Below are 8,234 nucleotides of genomic sequence, written 5' to 3' on the forward strand. Positions count from 1 at the left end.
TGGGTATGTTAATTAGCTTGATTATAGAAATCATTTCACATTTATAACTGAATCAATCATGACATTGTATTTTATTTGGAGGGTGGGTACCGAAGATTGAATTCAGGTGCACTCAACCATTGAGCCACATCCCTAGCCCTATTTTGTATTTTTATTAGAGACAGGGTCTCACTGAGTTGCTTAGCACCTCACTACATTGCTGAGGCTGGCTTTGAACTTCTGAGCTGCTGGGATTACAGGCGTATGCCACCAGCCACATTGTATTTTAAACATATTGAATTTTTGTTTGTCAATTAAACCTCAGTAAGGCTGGAGGAAGAGTCTCACCTAAGAGAATGACTATTTTATACATAAATATGTTTTCAACATTTTTAACAGACTGACATGTATTAATATAATATATCCAATAAATATTCATGTAACACCTAAAAGAGAATTAATACAGAATAAATAAAACAAGAATATTCTGAACGGTGCCATGGGATGGGGACATGAATTCAGGAAGGGCTGTCCAAGTGGGGAACTGTTCCAAGTAAGCCTAGGGCAATTAATGGAGAAATGAATATGTTATGAATTTCATTGTGAAAACTGGAAAAAATTTCCAGAATTTTAAGATGAGGGGTGAGATATTAGAAGTTTACACTATTAGAAGACCCTTTGGAGCATTGTAGAGGACAATGTAATATAGTAGGGCAAGACAGGAGGCATAGAGACCAGAAAAGATGGTGATTGCTATCTAGTAGTGGTAAGTGCCATGTCAGTGACAGGTGAGCCACCTATAAAGAGAGAGTGGGAGGAGACACCAAGAGGTGGTTAATATCCACACAATCTGTTACTTGATTGTTAGGGTGGGAAAGGGGCAGAATTTAAAACATATAGAAAGAATATCCAAGATGTTTCTTGAATGTCTGGCTTATTCAACTGATTTCAAGGGACTTAAACTTATTCAGAGACCTTAAATTGGACACAATGACATTCGGTGAGGGGGTTTCCAAGAACAAGGAGAAACAACAGGCTGAAATAATAAGGCTGATGAATAATATTTGCTTACAGAGAGATATTAGAGGCTAGACATTTCTAATTAAAACTCAAATCTAATGTCCACAACTCCAGGGGACCAGAGGATCCTTACAAACTCCAGGGGAACGGCAATCCTTGTGACAGAAATGAGATGGCCTCTACTGCTGCTGGGCACATTTGAAGGGGAAGCAAGGAAATTACATTGGGCGGCTCTCTGAACACCTAGGAAACACAACATCCTGCACCGTTCTGTGCCCCATACAGGAACACACCTATAGTAATTAAAAATATCATCAGATGTGTGACCTCACAATTGCATATAAAACATAGACGAACAGGCAAGTCCATAGACAGAACGCAGAATTAAGGTTGCTAAGGACTAGGGGATGGGAGAGGGATGAGGACTGATGGTCAATGAGTATTGGAGGGGTTTCTTTTGAAAATGTTCTGAAATTCAATATTGATGATGATTTTACAACTTTGTGAACATATTGAAAAGCATTGAGTTATATACTTCATAAGGATGAATGTGTTGGGTGCAGTGTGGCACGCACATGTGATCTCAGCTACGCAGGAGGCTGAGGCAGGAGGATCTCAAATTTGAGGTCAATCTGGACAACTTAGATCTCCTGTGTTACAATAAAAACATTTTAAAAGGGCACAGGATGTAGTTCAGTGGTAGAGAACTTACCCAGCATTTGTGAGGTCTTGGATTCAATGCCCAGGACTACAAAATAAAAATTTTTAAAGGTGAATGTCATGGTATGTGAGTTATTTTTCTCAATTAAAAGAAAAGAAAAAATAGAGCAAAGTCCCAGGGCCCAGATACCGCCAACCACATCATGTGGGGCATCACCTCCTCCTAGGAACTTACAGACAACAGCACTATCCTCTGAGCTGTGCTCTGCTCCTCTCATCAGGGACCTTCAGTCTTGGCCAACAGAAGCTTTGTTTAAGATAGTGGCATTTATCAAACACCTGGTCATCTACAGCTTCTCTTATTTTAAGAGAGACCCCATTACCCAAGGAACAAACTAGAAGAACTAGAAAGAGAAGATGATTATTTCAGCCAGCCCAAATGAAAATTTCCCTCAGCTTCTAGCTTGGTTCATCAAAGAAATAAACATACACACACACACACACACACACACACACACACACACACACACACACTGTCTTATCCATTTTCTTTTATCTCAATATGTTTGAAATCTAATCAACTTTTTAAACTGAATTAGAGAGAAATGATTATATACCTGGTTACTTTAATAAGACTGAAATAGGTTTTCCTTACCAAAAATCAGATACAACATGCTGTTGGCTAGAAAAAAAAATGAGATTAAAAGTCAGTATGACACAGGTGTCACCCCTAGTAGCTTATGATTTTGGAAAAGCTGTTTGAAAGATGAACTTTTGTTTCTTCAGTTCTAAGTTGAGGATAATATGGATTAAATGGCATAAAACATACAGGGTCTAGCAGCATTTGGCAAGATGTTTTTCAATAGCTATGTTTAGTCCATTCTTTGTTATGACAGAAAAGGATGTATTTTTATGGTATTTTTTTCTATTTTCTTACTTTCCCTCTCTCTTTACTCTAATATTTCTTTAAAAGAAAAAGTCTGAATTCTACTAAAAAGAAAGTACCAAAGTCTAAGATGCTTTATGATTTTTCAGTATATTAAAAAAAAAGAATCAGCCATTGAATTTTTACTTGTATTTATGAGTCATTTGAGCATAAAATAGAGGAAGTTCTGGAAGCTCAGTGATTTTCCATTGCTTGGGCATAATCACGTAGCTGATAGGTCTGCCTGGCCCTTTCCTCACCACTTTCCTCGCCCCCCGTGTGCACTTAACATATCATTTGCATGTTGGCAAGACACTGACTTTAATATGCTGTAATAAAAAAAGGGAAAACAGACAGAACCCAAACAGGAAATGAAACACCTTTTTTAATAACTGATGCATTAAATGAGGAACAGTTTTCTTTCATGAGAATATATTACTTGACCTTCTGCAGAGACAAATTCATTAGATTTAATTTTGAGGAACTGATTACAGTTTTTTAGCTCAGAGATGGTTTGATTTGACTGAAGTCTGGTTAGGATGCAAAGAGGCTATTAAAATGACTTTTTAAGCATTTTTTTTCTAAAGAGCAGTCAATTAATTGCTTGTGAATATTCATCCCTCAAACCTCCTACTCTATTAGGTTCAAACCAGAGTTGTAAGATTACGATGTTTTTATTGATATAATTAATAACAAATGTTACTCGTTAACTTGGTTATCATCAAATTGGACACTTGACAAATGTACTCAGGGCCTTGCTCCAGTGAATTTAATATAGATATGAGGCAAAGTATCGACCTTAAAAGATGAAATCAAGAACATTACTGTAGAAATAAATTTAGAAAGTGGAGAAAGCACTGTACTGAGTTTTGGGGAAGCACAAAAATAATGATTTTTAAAATTAATTCTTTTTAGGTTTCTGTGAACAACATGTTCAAATAATTTAATATATATGTTCAATATATTATACCAATCGAAATGTTAAAAGATACTTTAAAATATCAGAAGCAAGAAGAATACCACAAAAAAAGCAATACTATGCAACACAGAGAGATTAGATCATGAATTTAAAAAAAATAACTCTACTTTTTCTCCATTTTTTATCCTGTGGCCATGAAAAATCTAGCTCTCTTATAATCAGAAGACCTAAGGAGTAGCAGCATCGAAAACCTTCCACCCTATTGTAACTCTAAATATTGTAACCTTAAAAGTTGTAGTAGGGTATGGGCCAGCTGATCTCAGTCGTGTAAAGTCATAGGGAACTATGTGCACAAAGGTAGTCTTAGAATCCAGAATTGAATTTTAAAGCAGATTACATTAATTTGGAATTTATTTATGGAGTGAATTGATGTTTACCTTTATGATGTTTGAAAGAAAAATCAAAATGTAACAAGATTTTTTTTTCTTTTAAAGAAATAGACTATTTTTCAACCTAAGCAGTGACCTTTGCTGTGCTAGTCTCTGACCCACATGAAAGGGGCGGTGGGGAGGATAGGAATGTGAGGAGCCTGTGAAACAAGTGCACACTAGTGTCAACTTGACCAGACATAATTACTAGGTAGATGGAAAGGAAATTGGGTTCTGGGAGGCCAAGGTAGGTTACTGTTTTATCCAGTTTACAGGTCAGGAACTGAAGCTGAGAGGTTGTTACCTGTGCAAAATCTCACAGCTGCTTTATTATAGTGCTGTGAATCAATTCTAAATCTTTTGTCTATAAAACCCGCACTTTTCCTACCAGAACTTCTCCAGAACACCTTCATGGTTAACCCTCCTTGAATAAAAAAATGTAGAGCAGGTCGGGGTGGGTCAGGGTCCCCCGACCCTTGCTCTTTTTGGTTCTCCTACAAGTAGGCTTTGCATTTGTCACCTCAGGGTCCCTCTGTGAGCTGAGGCCTCTGTGGCTAGACATAAAGTTGCCATCTTCCCTCATATTTAAACTTACCTGGTATGCATACACTTCATTGTGCTGACATGGTATGGGAATTCAAAGAAACAGAATATAGTTAACAGGATGCCGGTAAAATGATGAGAAGACAAGGGCAGGACTGTCTTCGCTTTTATCCTCCCAAAATAAATGAGAATTTCAGGCAACTAAAGGAGAAAGTTGGAAGAGATATTTTTGGTCAAGAAGACATTTAGAAGTCCTGCATAGGAAATCCGATAAGTGGAGTCAACTTCACGAATGTGTAAAGATATGTATATGTATGTAGGTGTGCACTCATGCATACATTCCTTGTTTCTGTATCCTCTTCCTCCTTTTTGGTACTTTCACACTCCATGTCCCTTTTCCCACCTCAGGTCTCCAGCTGCCTAAGCGCCCCCTGGGCCGGGCAGCATAATTTATACACAACATCTTTTGTTTTCTTTCCTTTTCCTTCAAAATTTATTAGTCCTATGGCTGGGCACAGCAATGCACACCTGTAATCCCAGCTGCTTACAAGCTGATGCAGAAGTATCTCAAATTCATAGCTATTCTCAGCAACTTAGCAAGGACCTAAATAACTTAGCAAGACCCTGTCTCAAATCAAAAGGGCTGGGGATGTGGTTCAGTGGTAAAGTACCCCTGGGTTCAATCCCTGATACTAAAACCAAACGACAACAACAGCAAAAAATTTACTAGTCCTAGTCCTTATACTTAGTACTCTGATTTCTTCTAGGAAAACTCAAACTAAAGTGTCTGCTCTTCCATTTAAAACTGATGTTTTCACTAGGGTTGTAGCTCACTGTTAGAGCACTTGCCTTGCATGTGTGAGGCACTAGGTTTGATCCTCAGCACCACATACAAATAAATAAATAAATAAAAGTGATGTTTTAATGGTTGCAGGGAAATGTTGTAATAACAGTATTAGAAACCCAGGTACATTATGTAGATACTTTTTTCAAAAATCACAGAATCAATTCCCAAAAAGAGCTTATTGTTTATTTTTACTCAGAACATATCACAGGGCATTGGTTCCTAAACCTATCTCAGGAAGTTTTTTATTAATGTTATTTTATGTTGAGATTTTGATTAAAACAGTTTTAACCAGTCAACTAATTTGACTTTTGCTCAAATTTTTTTATGTTTTTTTAAAAAAGATCCCATCAACCTTGCTTAACTCTAATATACAATTCACTTTTGGCACTTGAAATATTTCAGAATATTGCCTGTGACTCAATCTGCCTTTGGATTTCTTTTGGATTTACTATTTACTTTGGATTTCTTTTCAAATGTTTACAGCATTTTATAATTACTGCCCTTCAGTAAATATAGAAAACTGAGAGTTCAGTGTCTTAAAAGTCCAAGTTTACCTGCACACATATAAAACACACATGATATCATGTAGGTAAATTCCATTTTGGTAAAAAAAAAAAACCATAAGAAAAAATTTCATATATGAAGTTTTGCCACTTAATTTGCATATATGAAGTTTTTAAGAAATACTTGAGACCCAATGTGTAGTTTTTATTTGCTTGTGTAACCAATCTCAGTTTACTTCTACAATCTGGCATAAGGGTTTCAGATCCAAAATAAGGCATACATATTCACATTGGAAAGAAACAATAGTCAGCTATGACCAGCATAAACATTATTGGATTTAACACTCCCTCAAAAAATAACCTTCCAATGATTTGCTCAGACAACTATTTCTTAGATATAAACAAGCAACTTCTGATGCTTTGTAAAATAAATGGTCTCTTGAGACACAATTAATTGAGAGAACCATAATTTTCGAAAATACAACATTTTTATGAGGAAGTATGAAATCATAGGAAAGTTTATGGTGACTGATAAATCATTCTGAATATGAAGACTCAATAAAAAGAATTCAGCAGTGAGTCTCCATCACTATCTAAGGGACTGGTTAATGCTCATTTAGAAATAAAGTCCTATGGCAGAGACGGGTGATAATGTTTTATTATTTTAACTCTTAATTTCCAGAGGTTTGTGCAACTCCACCATTTCATACCATCATGACTACCAAGTGACTTTCTAACATTGATTTGAGTTTGTAAAGAAACTTTCCTATGGGAAACTCTATTATTAATTGGCTGTCTCAAGTGTTATTCTGGTTGACTTCTTAGTTATTTTTTGTTATGAATTAATGAATTGGCATTCTTGATTACAAAAAAAAAAATCCTCAGGATGACTCAGTCTCTGAGAACTTACTTCTGACTAAAATAAGAAAACTTCTGTCCAAACCTGCAAATGAGAGGGTATGTGATCATCCAGGGGCAAGTAGGCACTCTTTTAAGACTTATACTGAAAAAACAGCTCTCTTTTTCTCTCTCTCTCTTTTCACTTTTCACATCACTTCAGCAAGTGTTAATTTTCAAGATTAAGCATCATGACCTCCATCTTTTTTGCATGCATATTTAGAATTAATCTCTATCATCTTGGTCTCGCTTTAGAAAAGATAAATAACTCACATATTGACACTGATATGTTAAGAAAGCAAATTGTAACTCATTGTTATAGTTTGGATCTAGAGTGTTCCCACAGTCTCATGTGGACCGAGGTGGGACTTTTGAAAAAGTGATTTATTTGATCATGAGGTCTCTGACCTCATCAGTGGATTAATCCATTGATGGATAAATGGAATACCAGGAGCTTGGATCTAATCAGAGGAAGAAGGTCACTGGGGGTGTGTCCTGGAAGAATTTCTCTTCTCTCTAGCTCCTTGCTCTACCTTTCTATCCCCTCCCTCTCTCTGCTTCCCAGTTACCATGAGCTAAAAGCTTACATCTACCACTGCCTTCTGCCACAATATCCCACTGTATTCTAAACCCAGGACAATGAAGTTGGTTGACCATGGATTAAGAGATCTGAAACCATGAGCCAAAATAAATCTTTCCTCCTCCAAGTTGTTTGTATCAGGCATAAGATCACAGTGACAAAAAGCTGACTAATGCATCCACTTAACTTCTTTCATATATGTATCAAACAACATTTTAGGAGAGTAGTCAGAAATTAATCAGTAAATGGAAGAGTAACTTAAAAAACATCATGAAGACCCCTGATCAGAAGAATAAAGGCTCTACAAGAAAAAGAAATATCAGCTTTCACAATGCAATCATTTAGGATATTTGAGGCAACAAAGCCAGATTCTACCTGTGGAGGTAGAATGTACTCAGCTTGTAAGCTGCTTCCATATACAACTATAAAAACTTATGGTCAGTTGCCTTTTAAAAAACTGTAGGATTTTAAAACCACAGAACACTTTAATGGTAGCTAAGCCAGATGCTTATAATATTCCAGATAAGAAACAGGCGTGCCAGAAGTTCTGGGATTTGCCTTGTCAAAAGACAAAATTCCATCAGATTTAAAAATCTTACTTAGCTTTTATGCATGATTCTAGATTCAGGCAGCCCTCCAAACCAGAACAGGATCAAAAGACTCCACCCAGGACGTGGTCAGGCGGTACTTATAGATAGAAAATGAACCATCTACTGTTTTAGTCAGGCTTTTTCCTGCCGTGACTGAAGGACCCAACCAGCACAATTGTAGAGGAGAAAAGGTTTATTTGAGGGCTCACGGTTTCAGAGGTCTTAGTCCATAGAAGCCAGCTCCATTTCTAGGTGAGGTTGAACATCATGGTGGGAGAGTGTGAAGGAAGCTCATATCATCAGGAAAAACTCCACTCTCCAGATAGAAATCTATAGGCCAAAG

General features: G+C 36.7%; 1 long non-coding RNA gene across 1 annotated transcript; it reads right to left on the reverse strand.

Annotated features, from left to right (window-relative positions):
* Positions 1-1,246: 1,246 nt before the first annotated feature.
* On the reverse strand, positions 1,247-1,928 carry LOC113182706 (uncharacterized). Its single transcript, XR_003300783.2, has 3 exons — positions 1,895-1,928; positions 1,712-1,747; positions 1,247-1,292 (listed from the first exon to the last, which is right to left on the reverse strand). It is a non-coding gene; the product is annotated as an uncharacterized LOC113182706 (long non-coding RNA).
* Positions 1,929-8,234: the final 6,306 nt, after the last annotated feature.

The sequence above is a fragment of the Urocitellus parryii genome, chromosome 3 (genome assembly GCF_045843805.1).
Source record: "Urocitellus parryii isolate mUroPar1 chromosome 3, mUroPar1.hap1, whole genome shotgun sequence".
In the NCBI taxonomy this organism is placed as follows: domain Eukaryota; kingdom Metazoa; phylum Chordata; class Mammalia; order Rodentia; family Sciuridae; genus Urocitellus; species Urocitellus parryii.